This window comes from Phocoena phocoena, chromosome 1 (genome assembly GCF_963924675.1).
Source record: "Phocoena phocoena chromosome 1, mPhoPho1.1, whole genome shotgun sequence".
NCBI classification, from domain to species: domain Eukaryota; kingdom Metazoa; phylum Chordata; class Mammalia; order Artiodactyla; family Phocoenidae; genus Phocoena; species Phocoena phocoena.
Genome location: NC_089219.1, coordinates 100,298,464 through 100,315,533, shown reverse-complemented (window position 1 = coordinate 100,315,533; position 17,070 = coordinate 100,298,464). Strand labels below are relative to the sequence as shown.

General features: G+C 36.4%; 1 protein-coding gene across 2 annotated transcripts in view; it reads right to left on the bottom strand.

Moving 5' to 3' along the window:
- Positions 1-17,070, bottom strand: part of MAGI3 (membrane associated guanylate kinase, WW and PDZ domain containing 3) — a 275,101-nt gene that overhangs the window by 169,403 nt on the left and 88,628 nt on the right. The window lies entirely within an intron of this gene.

Sequence of the window (17,070 nt, the reverse complement as noted above, 5' to 3'; positions counted from 1 at the left end):
CGCCCCTCCTACCATCTCATTGTGGCTTCTCCTTTGTCTTTGGATGTGGGCTATCTTTTTTGGTGAGTCTCAGTGTCTTCCTGTTGATGACTATTCAACGGTTAGTTGTGATTCTGGTGCTCTCACAAGAGGGAGTGAGAGCACGTCCTTCTACTCTGCCATCTTTAACCAATCTCTCAAGGGAAGAGTTTATATATGGACAATCATGTGCATATATGGAGGTTGTTTCTGGCAGAGGGAAAATAACAGGAGAGGACCTCAGGCTAGAGTGTTCTTTGTATATTCAAGGAAGTTAAGGCTGAAACTCAGAAAGCATGGAGAAAGTGGTAGCAGCTATGGTCAGAGAAGTAACCAGGGCAGACCATGTAGGGATTTGTAAGCCATGGTAAGAACTCTATATTTTATCCAAAGTGTTATGAGAAGCCATTGGAGAGTTCTAAGCAGGGACACGAGACAATCAGTTAATGTTTTGAAAAGAAATAGTTGCAAAGTCTCTGTGGAGAAAAGACTTTAAAGAGGCAAGAGACAAGAACACAAGAATCCAGTAATAATAACCACTTACTAAAAAGGGAACTGAGAAGTGATGAGGGTAAGAGACTTTCTTCTGTTTAGCACCATATGTATGAGCTACCAATTAAATACAAAACAAAGTTTTAATTTTTCTAGATTTTTACTAGTTGTAATAAAGTTCTTCTAATTTTGCCAGTATACCAACAACTTTTCTTTTTCATTTGCTCCTTATGCCTTTTGCCATTTTAATAAATAATTTATAAATATTTGAAATTATATACAAAATAATCCTTCCCAATAGTCTATGAAGCATTGACTTTTCTAGACAAGATCTAATGAAAAGCTTAAATCATTTAATAGAGGTCAGTTAAAATAGCCACAAATTAGCAAGAGAAATAACAAGTAAAACATTTGGTGTGATGAATTATCAGGATAAAAAATTAAGGTAGATCCTTTCAAGGCAACGTTTGTTCTCCATTTATCATAACTTTACTATTTCTGCAGTTGTTTACTCTTACATAGAATGAATTCTTTTGTTCCACAATAAGGGAATGCTTTAGTAAATATATGCCACAACCACTCAATGTAGTATTATGTAGTCATTAAAAAAGGATTGTTATATAATTTGAAGCAGAATACTACAATTTATATGTGGCAAGATCAAATATAAATAGACAACACAGAAAAAATTATGAAAGGAAAATAGAGTGAAATGTCAGTAGGATTATCTTTGAATGAGGTGGCTATAGATGATAGTTTTCTTTTTAATTTCTATTTTTCCATACTTAAACTTATTATAATGTATTCTTTTCATTAAAAACTGTGATGGTCACTTTTATTTGCATACACATGAGTTTCCCCTTATTTTTGTTCAGTTAATCTAACTGAGTTACACACTGTCTTATGCTTATTAATGCTGTTAGTTCCAGTTAAAATTTTTATACAAACAGGAAATTATTGTAGAAACCGTGAATTTCTGTTAACAAATATTTACAACTCAGTGAAACCTATCTGTTCTCTTCCTACCATCCAGCTCAGTTTCTTCTGTTTCTGAATTTTCATTGCATTTTGTTAATATATATCTATCTTACTGTTCTTCATATACAGTTTACTTTCATTCACTTCTTTGTGTGTAACTTCTTACTTTCCTTGAATTCTTAGAGATCAAGGGTTACCTTTACATTTCCTAGAGTACCCAGCACAATGTTACATGTTTAATAGACAGTTAATATCTATTAAATTATTGAAAGACATAGAACTTTAGAGTTAGAAGATAACTTGACAAGAAACCTACTCCACATCTCAAGACTTCAGAGACCTCCGGTTTTTATCTTCTCAATAAAATATGTAAATTATAAGAAAACATCAAAAGTACAGAGTTTAGGATCTCACATCATTTATGGATAGTTTTGATGCCCAAAACTCTATTGAAAATTCATATCTTGAATTCTCTCTGGCTTAGAACTGTACTCCAGCACATTCTTTTAGAATTTGCCATGGTTCCCACACGATAAATCTTTAAAACTACAGATTTTTCAAAGTGATTTTCCAATTTGCAAAGTAATAAATGCCCTTTTAAAATTATTTGCTACTTCAGAATCTGAAAACTGGGGAAATTAAAATATGAACTATATAATATATAATAGTATTGCATCAATGTTAAACTTCCTGAGTGAGATACATACTGAACTATTTGAAAGTGAAACATCTGCAAACAACTCTGAATGATTCAGAAAGAAAAAAATCTGTACCTATATCTAGATACAGATATACATACACACACACGTTAGAGAGAAAAAAAAGAGCATGTGCACAAATGCAGCAAAATATTAACTATCAGTGAATATAGGTGAAGGTCATACAGAGTTTGCTGTACTATTCTTCCAACTATGGTGAGGTTTGATTTTTTCAAAATAAAAAGTTGGAGAAAAATAAATACATTCAAAGTCCACCCCAACCCCAACAATATTCATTTCATGCCTTTAGATCTTTTAGATATCTTTCAAAAAACAGAGCTTTGTGGCGCTGATACTTTTATTTAGTAGTACAATAGAATTTATCTAAACTTCCCTAAGAAGAAATAACATCAGAAGTCAGTTACTACGGACAGCTCTCATATGTAAATATCAGTATCAGCTTGCTTTCATATTAAAGTGGCATTCCCATATGTAAAATATGAGGCACAGTTAACTTTTCCAATAATCTTTTAAAAGGGTAAGGAAAGTATGAGAAAAAGATCCTAGATATTCTTGTTTCTGACACTGACAAAGCAATTCAGAAAAGGCTTCACGTTTATAACCATGCTGTCAATTCACAAATATATATTCTTTTCCATATAAATTACAAGATTCAGTTAGAGAATAAGAATAAGGTTAAAAAATGGGTAGAATAACCTGAACTCAAAGTGAAATTCTCATACATCTTAGCAATTAAGATAATTTTCAAAAGACTACAAGAGAGCTTTCATAAGTATGAAAAGGAAACTGAGACCTTCAAAGGTTCAGCATCATAATCACCATCACTGTCACTGCCAATATTAAAGCCTTTCTCTCCTGTCTCCTGAGTATCACAGTTAAATAAATAGAGAATTGGAAATATTGTGACTTAGATAAAATAAGTTATATTGAGATTTAGTACCTGTCACATAGATTAATCTCTTTTCAAATTCTAAACTAAATTTCAAAGGATCGAAATCATATTAAAGGAGATGAGGGGGGAAAAAGAGAAATGAGAAAGAGTTTGTCTAAACTGTTACTGCTGAAAGCCAAATTATACTTTCTTTTCTATTTAGAAATATATAAATATTAGAAATGGTGTAATAGGCAGAATAATTTTCCCCCTCCCCCGAGATGTTCATGCCCTAACTCCCCCTCCTCCATCAACCTGGGAATATGCTACTTTACATGACAAAAGGGATCTTGCGGATGTGATTAAGAGTATGAACCTTGAGGGGCTTCCCTGGTGGCGCAGTGGTTGAGAGTCCGCCTGCCGATGCAGGGGACACGGGTTCATGCCCCGGTCCGGGAAGATCCCACATGCCGCGAAGCGGCTAGGCCTGTGAGCCATGGCCACTGCGCCTGCGCGTCCGGAGCCTGTGCTCCGCAACGGGAGAGGCCACGACGGTGAGAGGCCCGCGAACCGCAAAAAAAAAAAAAAAAAAAAAAAAAAAAAAAAAAAAAAAGAGAGAGAGTATGAACCTTGAGATGTTGAGATTATCCTGGATTATCCCAATGGGCCCAATTTAATCACATGAGTCCGTAAAAGCAGAGAACTTTAAGAGAGAAATGAAACTGAAGAAGGAGGAGATTTTCAAACCCTAAGAGCAACTCAACCTACTGTTGCTGGCTTTGAAAATGAAGGAAGGTGGCCATGAGCCAAGGAATGTGGGCGGTTTCTAGAAACTGGGAATAGCCCTCATCTGACATCCAGCAAGAAAATGAGATCTCAGTCCCACAACTTCAAGAGGCTGAATTCTGCCAACACCTGAATAGCAAGGAAATGAGTTTTCTCCTAGACTCTCCAGAAAGGAAGGCAGCCCTGTGACACCTTGATTTTAGTCCAGTGAGACCTGTGTTGGACTTTTGAACTATAAAACTGAAAGATAATAAATCTGTGTTAAGCCACTACATTTGTGGTGATTTGTTACAGCAGCAACTGAAAACTAATATAAATATAGAATTAAGTTTATTGTACAGGTGATTAATGGGATTCTATTGAAAACGCTGGGTTCATTCTGGAAAAAAATAGGAATGAGAGATTTGGGTTATATATATTATGAAATTGAGGAATTTGCCAAATAACAATAACAAAGTGCATGCCACCAGCTTCAGGTGCACTAAATGAAAGACTTAATGATCAGGATAGAAGTTTGTTTCTCTTTTTCAAAAACCTATATTCCTCATTAGTTCAAAACTCCAAGTTTTATAAAGTGATTTAAATTGCTAACATAATTGAATTTATCTATTGTGAAACTCATCCATTTGTTTCTTTCAGTGTGTGGTGTTCATTATTTTAGAATAACGCCTCTACCTAAACAATCAAGATATATAGAAACAGATTTAGATGGTGAACTACAAAGGCAGACCTAAGTAGGCTTACAAGCTTATAAGCTTTGGGGGATAAAGTAAGTACAGATCCTCTAAAAAGTGTATCTGAACCCTTGTATATTCTGTGTTGAGATGCACACTTCTAGAAAGTAATATGCGTTACTAAATAGAAAATTACTGCAGGAAACTAGGAAAATTAAAAACAAAACAAAAACAAGCAAGCAATCAGAAAGAACAGTGCCAGAAAAGGAAAGAGGAGATAAGATGTATATTACTTAAGTAATATGGATGAAGGTAGTGACAATACAAAACCGGGTATCAATCAGTAGGTTAAGAGCCCACTTTCAGATTCTGATTCTATGAAATAGTAGTATATTGAGAATGGAGCCTCTTCTTCCTGACTTTCTTGGGCCAGTTACTTCTGGTGATGCTTCCAACCTCAAAGACAATGGCTAAACATATCCATGATTCTTAGGATGATAAAAGGTTTGCTACTGGATTCAAAAGTTACATTAGGAAAAAAAAGTTACATTAGGGAGTACAGAGTGGGACATTCTGCTTTTGTGTGCAAAAGACAGAGACAAAGACACCCTGAGAAATCTAATGAGAGGAATAAAAATTCATCTATGAAAGTCATCTTTTCTAATTCCTCTTCATCTCCCAAATCTTTTAAGGATGGAATGGCCCAGGGCAAAGTCTTTGAACCTCTTTATCTATACTCATTCCCTTAATTGTTTTAACTATCATTTCTAAACTGGCACCTACCAGATTAATGTCTTCAGCCAAACCATTTACCCTGAATTCAAGGCTCCCATATACAACTGCCTACTCCCAATCTTCACTTGGATATAAACAGGTATCTTAAACTCAAAATGCCCTTAGGTAAATTCCTGATCAACCCACTAGAAATCGTTTGATTTTCTTGTCTTTGTTAATGACAGCACAATCTTCCCAGTTGTTTGGGTCAAAAATCTTGATCCCTTCTTCTAACTAATCTAATTAATCTCTCAGGCATGTGTGGTAGAAACCACATGATCTTTGAGAGTCTGACAGACCTTGAATTCAAATTCCAGGTCTTCTACTTACTTTCTGGATGACCTAGCCTGAGATATTTAACCTCTCTGCATCTCAGTCATGAGGACTGAATGAGATAACACAGACTAAGCACCTTGCACAATGTCTAGCATACAGTAGGTGCTGAATAAATGGGAATTATTCACATGGCAGATACTCTTCCAATACTCATTCTTCTCTTTCTTTTGAAAATATACCACCTACATTTCCTGGCCTCATATGCAGATAGATGTGTCCATGTGACTAAGTTCTGGCCAACAGGATATGGGCATGAAATGTTGTATGTAACTTCCAGGTCACATATTTTTTAAAAGCTGGTCACCTTCCACTTGTTTTCTCCCTTGTCCCACAGACTAGAATGTGAATGTGGGGGTAGTAATTCAGATTCATCTTTGTAGACAAGAGCAACAACTTCCTTATGTGGTGGTAGAACAAGATGAAAAGAATGAGGTCCCCGGATGACAGTGTGGAACAGAGCTGCCCAACTCAACAGCCTGTCAACCCAGACTCATGCATGCAAGAGAAATAAACCTATTTTATTCATGCAAAATGGTAATGCCTACAAGTAAATTCATTTTATTACCTAGAATCTATCTGAGTCTTGACAGCATATTTTTCAAGCTAAGTTTTCCAAAATACCCTTACAAATGTATGAATTCTCAAAAGGTATGTTACTACTGAAAACAATCATGTGAATAAGGAAAAAGAAAAAAACCCCTCAAACTCAGCATATATGGGAATTTGTGGCAGCAAGTTAAAAATGAAAAAAAAAAAAACCATATCTTTTCCCTTGAACATTCCCTTTTCCCATGAACTGCTGCTTTATGACTATTCATTTGATAAGATTTATTCAGAATAATAGCATACTGGATTTTCAATCGATATGAAATAAAATTTTCAGTGGGAAACGTTAATAGAAAGCTCAGGGAAAATAAACATATCCTTGCTTTTTTGCTTCCTCCTAGAAGTACTATAAATCTGTCACTTGAGCAGTTGATTCCTGGGACCCATATATAAGTGACCATTGTGTTTTCTTGTTTCCCAGAAGCCAAATGATAATTTTCACTTATACCCTACCAGTGACAACACTTTTATGCTTTTCTGTGAGCTGAAAAAAATGTCACTAAAAATACAATATAAGAGTTCATACTGAATGGACAAAAACAAAGACTTTGATTGCTGAACTTTAATAAACCTTAAAGTAATTAAAAGGCAGACTTCAATTCCTAAACAAATTTTCTTCATTTCAGGAAAGCAAAGGAGCGTAAACACCATAAGTCCCCCAAATCCAATGCTGCCCAGGATTCATTCATATAAACCCTTTCATACTTTAAGAACAATTAAATAATCATGAATGACCATAATTGTATGACTTCACATGTCTTTAGCATAGTGGTGAAAAGTACAAACTATGAAGCCACACTGCCAGGATTCATAGCATGGGTCCACCAGTTAATATTTTCGTGTCTTAGAGCAAGTTACTTAATTTTTCTGCCTCAGCTTCCTGTAAATCGGGATTATTAATAGAACCTGGCTCACAGATGCTGTTATAAGGACTTAATGATTCCATTAAAGAAAGTACTCAGAACACGTGTTATTACTGTTGTCTTCCTAGGTCTCAAGTCTTTCCCTTCTATGTGCAGGTGTGTGTTTATCCTGTGTCAATCATATATCAAAATATACTATGAAACAGACATACACCTAAAGACTTGCAAAATCACTTGCCTTAATCTAAAGCTTCAGTTCCTCAAAAGGCTCATGGTTACAGTTTCTAGAGACTACTTATTTCATTCATTCAACAACTAGTTATTAAGCACTTACTATATAAAAGGTGTGGTAATAGTTGTGATGAAAATGAAAAGATAAGTTCCTCACCTGCAAGGCGCTCACTGTCAGAGCAGCACTGTCCCAAGAGAAATATAATGTGAGCCACAAAGATGAGCCAAACGTAGAACTGTAAACTTTCTGGTGGACACTTAAAAAAACTAAAATGAAACAGGTGAAATTATTTTAAATAATATATTTAGTTTAACCCACTATATTTAAACTATACCATTTCAATAGATAATCATTATTAAAAAATTATTAGTGACAAGTTTACATTCTTTTTTTTTTGGTACTATGTCTTCAGAACTCAGAGTATAATTCACACAGCACATCTCAACTCAGAAGCTAAACTTTCATTGGAAACACTGATCTTTACCCACATCTTCCCTTTTTCATCCTATTGGCACACTAGAAAAGCTGTGAACTATGTTGTCCAAGAGAGTAGCCACTAGCCACATGCGGCTATTTACATTTAATTTATATTAAATAAAATTAAAAATTCAGTTCCCAATAAACAAGGTCCTATTGCATAGCACAAGGAACTATATTCAATATCCTGTAATAAACCATAATGGAAAAGAATATGAAAAAGAATGTATATATATGCATCACTTTGCTATACAGTAGACATTAACACAACATTGTAAATCAACTATACTTCAATAAAATAAATTTTTAAAAAGAATACTCAGTTCCTCAGTCGCAGTAGCCACATTTTAAGTGCTCAATAGCACTTGCGGCTTGTAGTGACTGTATTGAACTCTGCAGGTCTAAAGAGACAACAAGTGTGCAACAACTACATTGATGATTTCTACAGTGGAAGCATCTGTAAAGTACAGTAGGAACATTTAAAAGGTAGCACCAGGAATTCCATGGCACTCCAGTGGTTAGGACTCCACACTTCCACTGCAGAGAGCACGGGTTCGATCCCTGGTCAGGAACTAAGATCCCGCAAGCCATGCAGCGCGGCCAAAAACAAACAAATGAAATGAAATGTAGCACCAAAGTCTGCCCAAGGGAAACACATAACAGAGGAGGTGAACTATCAGCAGAAATGTAAAGAATAAATAGGAATTTGCTAGACAGACAAGTTGGGAGACAGTATTACAGGTAAAAGGAATAATAAAACTATGAGAAACGGCCCGGGAGCTTCAGAGGATTTATTAGGAAAACTGTAACTAGCTCAAGATCACTGAAGACATGAAACTGACCAGGTCTTGGGCAGGGACCAAACCCTAACGCGTTTACAGCCCATGTTATAACATGGCAAGACACTAGAGATGTGTTGCAGGAAGGCTTTTCTCCCTAAACTCGTGGCGAAATTAAGAAAGAAAGAAGTCAGTATTGTAATGAGAGGGAAAAGGGGAGAATCAAAGAAGCTGTATCTTCAGTCTAACAGGCTAAAAGTAAATGTTAAAATACAAAATTTATGAGCATAAACATGTAAAGTAATAGTTTGGTAAACATTACCTCAAGTAACTTTAATTGAGGATTTTACCATTAACACCAAAGAATCTTCAGTCAATGTTAAGAAATTTTGAGATCTTGCTTCTTTGGAGAGTTTTAGAAACTAGGTTTCGAAATTAGTCTGAAGGGACTTCTGATGATGATGCTAAATAATTTCTGCATCCAACAACCTCATATAAGTGGAAGCCAACCATGAAAATTTCAAGAGCCAAAAGATATCTGTATTGTTTAACTTCCATTGAGTTCCCGGAATATCACTTAGAATTGTTCCAGAAAGTCTTTGTCTAAGCAGGCTTACAATATTGAGCTATCACATGTAACACAGAGGATTAAGATTTTAATGCAGAATAAGTAAAATAAGATATTAAAATGAAAAGTTGTAAAGAAAATATTTTGATTCCCTTAAACCATAAAATAATAAAGTTGGCACAACTACATACCCCCCAAAATTAAATATTTTGTTAAAATCATATTCCAAATCTAAAGCAGATAAAGAAGAAAAGTTGTGAAGTAAGTCAACTTCAGAGTCAACATCACTAGATATAACCGTAACACTCTCTAGAGAAAAATTATTTTTTAATGAAACAATAATATTCAAACTAGTATTTTAAGCATAAGTTCTAACTGGTCGATTCAATAGATATTTAGTAAATCAGTTTCTACAGTAAAGGTTTACAAGACTTTTCCTCCATTTTAACTATTTATTTCACGAAACATAAAATATATTTCAGAACTTTTGTTCTTCATAATCCTAAGTAACATTTATGCAAGAAAAAATAGCTAAATTTGAACTTTACACTATTCTAAATAAAATGCTATTTCAATTCATCTTATCATTCATTTAGATAGCAATTACTACAATTCAACAAGTCCCAAAAGATAAGGAAATCTAGCTAGCAGGTAAATGTCACTTAAAGTATTAACTGTATCCCAGAAAATTGGGATTTGATTAACAAAGGTTTAAATTTTTCCCTTTGATTTGCATCACAAAGTCAGAGAGGCAAGCCAATATTCAGTGTTTTTGCCTCTAACAGGCAAAAGGTAAGTAAAAATCTTAGCAGAATTTTTTAGCATCAAAAAAGAAAGGGGCGAAGGTGGTGGTGGGGGACTGAGCAAGGGCTGCTCTGCTCCTTGCTAGAGTGTATTAATATGAAAATATTAATATAGAGCCTCAATATGTTGATTTAAGGTACCAACATCTCCCAGGCTCACACCCCCAATTCTAGGTACTCTACATACCAATTCCTCTCAATCCCCTAAAGTGTATTAAAAAGAAACCCCCACCAACTACCATTTCTCTTCTTCTTCTTTACAGCAAAATCTACTGAAAAAGCTGCCTCTACTTTTTATTTCTACTTTCTCAATTCAATCCATTTCAAATAGGTTTTTGGCTCTACCACTTCAATGAAACATCTCTCTCAAGGTCATCAATGACCCCTATTTTTAAAAAAGCCAATAGTCAAACCTCTCCGATCTCATTTGAACAAAACAAAATCAAAAAACAAAAATCCTCTCAGTGTCCTTTGACCCAACTGATTACTGAAAACACTCGTCTCTAAATGATACCACAGGCTCCTACCTCACTATTTGCACACTCTCCGTAACTTTTTCCGTCACCAGGCTTCTCAAGCCTAGGGTGCCACAGATGTCTATTCTTGGCTCTTTCCTCTTTTCAATTTATACTCCTTTCCCAGGCGGTCCCATCTAGACCCAATGCTTCAAATACCATATATGTGTTGATGACTCTGCGACTGAAATCTCTAGCCTGGTTCTCTTCCCAGAGCCCCAGACTCAGAGAGACAACCACTAGTACACAGCTCCACTAGGATGTCTAGTAAGCATTTCAAACTTAATCCTTGTTAATAACATCAGGATCTACTAGATCCAAGTTTTGTTTTCAAGCATCTTTTTTGAACAGTTCTATTTGTAAGGATTGATATTTTATGACCTTTTTTTAGATGCCTTCCAAAGAACAAAGAGAAGTTTTACTTTAAAAAAGAAAAAAACAATAAAAGTCATTTTATCTTGCAACTACCATATAGGTCCCAGTGGACCCTTTCATAAATCTAAGATATTATGTGGCCTCAGTGACCTTGTTTTTCCTTTATCTTGAAATCTCCTGATAGTTCATCATCCTGAAAATTATTTCATCATTACTTGTCAATTATTTCCAACTATATTAAAAAATAAAAATAAAAGTCAGAGAATGGAAGCATAATGGAATTGACTGGAAGAATGATGCGCTGCTGTACCATCCTTCAGTTTTCCTATTGCATTACCCAAAGCATTAACTCATCTTTCAAAAAGAAGTCTGGAGATACCATCCTTGTATTTCTTCTTGGCTTTATTTTTTCTTTTCATGCTAAATTTTTAGTTCAATCTTATGCAACTGTGTAGATATACGTGTTTGTTTAATATACAATTATGACATCCACAGGGAATTTTAGAGAAAGTAAGACTGGAAACACTTTACTGCACACATTCTAACAAACTTTCAAGCTGGTAAAGTTGAGAATTCATAATATTTTGCTTTCCACCCATAATGGCAAAGAGAAGAAAACTAACAGAGAAAGATACTTCAGTTATCAGATGGTGAATGTGAACAGGCAGATACTAGTAAAATTTCAGATTGTGATTCGTCAGATGACAATGTCTTAAATCAATTTTCTCAAATCTAAGAAGCAATGAGCATACAATATATTTTTTAAGGACGAAAAGAAAATATGGGATTCATAGTCAATTAAACAAGAAGGACTTCATTGTGCAATACATTACAGCAAGAACCTGCATCAAGGTCATACTGTATAGCACAGGGAACTATATTCAATATCCTGTGATAAACCATAATGGAAAAGAATATGAAAAAGAATGTATATATATGCATCACTTTGCTATACAGTAGACATTAACACAACATTGTAAATCAAGTATACTTCAATGAAATAAATACATAAATAAAAGAGCCTGGACTACCCCATTTACCTAAAAGGATGTGTGACAGTATTCTTTCACATTTTATGATGTCTGTGTAGCAAAATTTACTTGATAAAGATCATAGGTGGGCTTCCCTGGTGGCACAGCGGCTAAGAATCTGCCTGCCAATGTAGGGGACACGGGATCAATCCCTGGTCCGGGATGATCCCACATGCCGCGGAGCAACTAAGCCCATGCACCACAACTACTGAGCCTGCGCTCTAGAGCCCAAGAGCCACAACTACTGAAGCCTGTGCACCTAGAGCCCGTGCTCTGCAACAAGAGAAGCCACCGCAATGAGAAGCACGCACACGTCAATGAAGACCCAATGCAGCCAAAAATAAATAAAAAAAAAAAAGATCATAGGTGTATAAAGGCTGAAGGCAGGTATTTATACAAAGGTGTATAGAAGGAAACAGATGATGTAGAAATGAAAAAATTCACTGGATTGATCATTTTAATTGGAGCTTATAAATCTAAAAAATGAAAATGCTTTTCAATTGAAAGTGGTCATCCTTTCTTCAACAAAAACAAAGTTTTCAAAACTATTGCCTTTTGACAATGAAAATGCAAGAACCAGAAGTAATGATAAGCCATGGCCTGTTAAGAGATGTATTTGAAATCGGAGAGCAGTATTTATTTGATGTATGTGTATCAGGTATATGAATGGCAGTTGATGAGCAGTTATATAGTAGAGGACTTTTCCAATTTTGAATATGTGCAATGTCTTCACAACCAAGCTCATTCTACGAGGCCACCATCACCCTGATACCAAAACCAAAGATATCACAAAAAAAGAAAGTTGCAGGCCAATATCACTGATGAACATCGACACAAAAATCCTCAATAAAATAACAGCAAACAGAATGCAACCACACATTAAAAGGATCATACACCAGGATCAAGTGGGATTTATCCCAGGAATGCAAGGATTCTTCAAAATATGCAAATCAATAAATGTGATACACCATATTAACAATGAAGAATAAAAACCATATGATCCTCTCAATAGATGCAGGAAAAGCTTTTGACAAAATTCAACACCTATTTATGATAAAAACTCTCCAGAGAGTGGGCATAGAGGGAACCTACCTCAACATAATAAAGGCCATATACGACAAACCCACAGCAAACATCATTCTCAATGGTGAAAAACTGAAAGCATTTCCTCTAATATCAGGAACAAGACAAGGGTGTCCACTCTCACCACTGTTATTCACCCTTATCTCTTCTTGCCCTTCCTTCCTTGGCTCACTGTTCTTCAGCCCCAGTGGCCTCCTTTCTATTCCTGAACACACCAGATTTACTGTCACCTTGTGGTTCTTTCTACAGACAATGCTCTTAGAGCAGGTCCTCCCATGGTTTCCTCCTCTCATCCTTCAGGTCGCAATCCAAATATCACCTCTTTGGTGAAGGCTTCTCTGACTCTAGCTAAACAGCTCTCACCATACCCCATGCCGTCACAATTGACTAATATCTATTTTATCTTCTCCACATTTATCGATTTTATCTTACGCATAATTAAAACTATACATGTACATGTTTATGATCTATCTACCCCACCCCCCACAATCTTCTTAAGAGTAGAAACTACTATCCATTCACTACTGCATTTCTATCACCAAGAACAGGGCCCAGGAACTTAACAGGTACTCAGTAAACATTGGCTATTTAATCAACAAAAGGGAATCCATGAAAGTTACCATGTACTTCTTGCTGAAGACAAGATGAGAGATGTACAGGTCAGCTCCACTTCCTTACTAAACAAGGAATAGAAATGTCTGTATATCAATCTATCACTATCATATGGTCTCAGACTCAAACAGTCTACCAGTATTAATATGTTTAATTTGCATGGGTCAAATAGGAAATTGCACATGTATGAAAAAAGAGAATATCTCTGCCCTTCTCCAAACTCTTTTCCCTAAAGAAAAACCTGTTTACAAATATCAAGCAAATGAAAAGCAGCCAAATTTTGATCTCTCTCAACATCAGTTGGTTTAGTTCCATTGAAAACAATTATAACTCAGAATAATGTAGGGGCTGGTCAGGCTCTTTCTCCTCCCTTAACTCATGACTGCACGCTATAAAGCCAAATTTCAGCAAACACAATCCAATAACTGCAAGAGGGCTTGGAAAGCCTTTGAAAAAATCAGCTCAAAACCATCTGTACTACTAGAAAACAAGAACTATAGCATGGGGCTTCCCTGGTGGTGCAGTGGTTGAGACTCCGCCTGCCGATGCAGGGGACGCAGGTCCGTGCCCCGGTCCGGGAAGATACGACATGCCGCAGAGCAGCTAGGCCCATGAGCCATGGCCGCTGAGCCTGTGCGTCCGGAGCCTGTGCTCCGCAATGGGAGAGGCCACAAGAGTGAGAGGCCCGCGTACCGCAAAAAAAAAAAAAACAAAAAAAGAGAACTATAGCATGTGCTCTACTGACTGTGAATAAGTGGTATTCTCATTATTATGGTTTTAATTTTCAACATAGTAGCTGTTACAACTATCTAGGTGTTTTCAATCAAACTATATTAGTATACTAAAATATTCAAATGTTCTTTTGAACTCTTAATGGGAAAGCAATATAAATCCTATGAAGCCTATTCATAAAAAGTGATGCATTAACTAAAACCCATCATTAACACCAGCATTCCATGCTTCCCCAAATTAGTGAAACAAGAATGGATGTAAGTATAAGCATACGAAACTATTTATTACATCTTCAAAAGCAAGCAGAAGGGAAATAATTTGACAGTTGATTTGCTGACAGGGGAGGAATTTGTATCCTGGATTAAAAAAAAAGGTCGAGAGGAGCTTGGGAACAGTTTCTAGGGCTCTGCTCGCCCCCCATCTCACCCCCCAAGTGAAGACTGGTCTTCTTGTCGGATTGCCCATGCACTTGTTGCAGAAACAGCCAAGGCCCTGGCTCTGGAGGATGCTGCAGGAGGAAGACACAGAAGCAGGACGGCCCTGAGAGATTAAGCCCCTTAATCGTGAAACAGCCGAGCGGCTGACAGGGTCCTGGTGCTCTGTCCAGGTGTCAGGCCTGTGCCTCTGAGGTGGGAGAGCTGACTTCAGGACATTGATCCACGAGAGACCTCCCAGCTCCACGTAATATCAAATGGCGAAAGCTTTCCCAGAGATCTCCATCTCAAAGCTAAGACTCAGCTCCACTCAACGACCAGCAAGCTCCAGTGCTGGACACCCCATGCCAAACAACTAGCAAGACAGGAACACAACACCACCCATTAGCAGAGAGGCTGCCTAAAATCATAATCAGGTCACAGACACCCCAAAACACACCACCAGATGTGGTCCTGCCCATCAGAAAGGCAAGATCCGCCTCATCCACTAGAACACAGGCAACAGCCCCCTCCACAAGCAAACCTACACAACCCACTGAACCAACCTTACCCACTGGGAACAGACACCAGAAACAACAGGAACTACTAACCTGCAGCCTGCGAAAAGGAGACCCAAAACACAGTAAGTTAAGCAAAATGAGAAGACAGAGAAACACACAGCAGTCGAAGGAGCAAGGTAAAAACCCTCCAGATGAAAAAACTGAAGAGGAAATAGGCAGTCTGATAAAGAATTCAGAGTAATGATAGTAAAGATGATCCAAAATCTTGGAAATACAATGGAGAAAATACAAGAAACGTTTAACAAGGAGAATTAGAAGAACTAAAGAGCAAGCAAACAGTGATAAACAACACAATAAATGAAATTAAAAATTCTCTAGAAGGAACCAACAGCAGAATAACTAAAGCAGAAGAATGCATAAGTGACCTGGAAGATAAAATAGTGGAAAAAACTACCACAGAGCACAATAAACAAAAAAGATGGAAAAGAATTGAGAACAATCTCAGGCACCTCTGGGACAACATTAAATGCACCAACAATTGAATTATAGGGGTCCCAGAAAAAGAGAAAAAAAGGGACTGAGAAACTATTTGAAGAGATTATAGTTGAAAACTTCCCTAATATGGGTAAGGAAAGAGTCAATCAAATCCAGGAAGCGCAGAGAGTGCAATACAGGATAATCCAAGGAGAAACGTGCCAAAACACATACTAAACAAACTATCAAAACTTAAATACAAAGAAAAAATATTAAAAGCAACAAGGGAAAAGCAACAATTAACATACAAGGGAATCCCCATAAGGGTAACAGCTGATTTTTCAGCAGAAACTCTGCAAGCCAGAAGGGAGTGGCAGGACATATTTAAAGGGATGAAAAGGAAAAACCAACAACCAAGATTACTCTACCCAGCAAGGATCTCATTCAGATTCGATGCAGAAATTAAAACCTTTACAGACAAGCAAAAGCTAAGAGAATTCAGCACCACCAAACCAGCTCTACAACAAATGCTAAGGAACCTCTCCAGGCAGGAAACACTAGAGAAAGAAAAGACCTACAATAACAAACCCAAACAATTAAGAAAGTGGTCATAAGAACATACATATCGATAACTACCTTAACTGTAAATGGATTAAATGCTCCACCCAAAAGACATAGACTGGATGAATGGATACAAAAAACACAAAAACAAGACCCATATATATGCTGTCTACGTGAAACCAACTTCAGACCTAGGGACACATACAGACTGAAAGTGAGGGGATGGACAAAGATATTCCATGCAAATGGAAATCAAAAGAAAGCTGGAGTAGCAATTCTCATGTCAGACAAAATAAACTTTAAAATAAAGACTATTACAAGAGACAAAGAAGGACACTATATAAGGATCAAGGGATCAATCCAAGAAGAAGATATGACAATTGTAAATATTTATGCACCCAAATTAGGAGCACCTCAATACATAAGGCAAATGCTAACGGCCATAAAAGGGGAAATCAACAGTAACACAAACATAGTAGGAGACTTTAACACCCCACTTTCACCAATGGACAGATCATCCAAAATGAAAATACATAAGGAAACATGAGCTTTAAACGATACATTAAACAACAGGAACTTAATTGATATTTATAGGACATCCTATCCAAAAAAAGATACACTTTCTTCTCAAGTGCTCATGGAACATTCTCCAGTATAGATCATATCTTTGGTCACAAATCAAGCCTTGGTAAATTTAAGAAAATTGAAATCATATCAAGTATCTTTTCCGACCACAATGCTATGACACTAAATATCACTTACAGGAATAAATCTGTA